The 835-nt window shown below is 52.5% G+C and overlaps 1 long non-coding RNA gene across 1 annotated transcript in view; it reads left to right on the forward strand.

Annotated features, from left to right (window-relative positions):
- Window positions 1–569: 569 nt before the first annotated feature.
- Window positions 570–835, forward strand: part of LOC108447279 — a 17,195-nt gene continuing 16,929 nt past the window's right edge. The window contains exon 1 of the long non-coding RNA XR_001862751.1: window positions 570–725. This is a non-coding gene — a long non-coding RNA (uncharacterized LOC108447279). The remainder of the gene's footprint in view (window positions 726–835) is intronic.

The following is an 835-nucleotide window of genomic DNA, read 5'->3' on the forward strand; positions in this document are numbered from 1 at the left end:
ACTTCAAGGCTTCCAGCAGAAGGGAGATGCTGTCCATGTTTTGGATTTTCCTTAGTCTGAACCTTCAATGTCCAAGGCTTCACTTTTCAAGCGGTTGGAAGAGCTCCAAATTAAGACATGAACAGGTCTTAATCGACCTTGTCACCACCTCAGTTAGTCAAGTTATCTTGTGCATTGGATTTAATTGCCTAGTGCAGTGTGTGCTAAAAATATGTAGAGTATTACCTCGATTACCCTCCCAGAAGGGTTTGAATGGAGAACAAGGAGTTCCGAAGACAAATATTTGGTGTACGAGTGTTGGGATTTTAAGAGATCTAGTTGTTTTTCTGTTAAAGGAATTTTACCCCATTCTGTTACTAAGACGATAAATCGCTGGGTGCTTAAGAGAAGACAAAAGGGCCTGGCTACTCTTTTGTTTCACCTGGGTGTGGGTTCAGTTCGCTCTCAGCGTCCGGAGAGAGAAGCTGCAGAGAAAGGAGCTGCTGGTTCCTCTTTTCGGCTGTTTTCTGCTGGAAACAACGCCAGGATCCCAAAGCCACTTTCCCTGCCCTGCTGGAGGCCGGGCTGTGGCTGCCCTGCCCCACTGCTGCTTCGAGCTTTCGCTACGCTGTAGCCCTGCTCGCCCTGCCTGGACTTCCGGGGGGGTTTCCCATCTGGATACATCTCCTCCGCCACCCGGGATTTGTGCTCGTGCCTGCCGCTCCAGCCTGCCGTTCCAGCCTGCTGTTCCCGAGAGTCCGGAATCGTCCGCCCAGCGGTTTGTGAAGCCTTTGTTCCATCCTTCCCTGGGATCCCAGGCTACCGGAGCCGCGGGCTCCCCGCGCTCGCCCCGGAG

Source organism: Corvus brachyrhynchos, unplaced genomic scaffold (assembly GCF_000691975.1).
Source record: "Corvus brachyrhynchos isolate BGI_N302 unplaced genomic scaffold, ASM69197v1 scaffold246, whole genome shotgun sequence".
Taxonomy (NCBI): Eukaryota; Metazoa; Chordata; class Aves; order Passeriformes; family Corvidae; genus Corvus; species Corvus brachyrhynchos.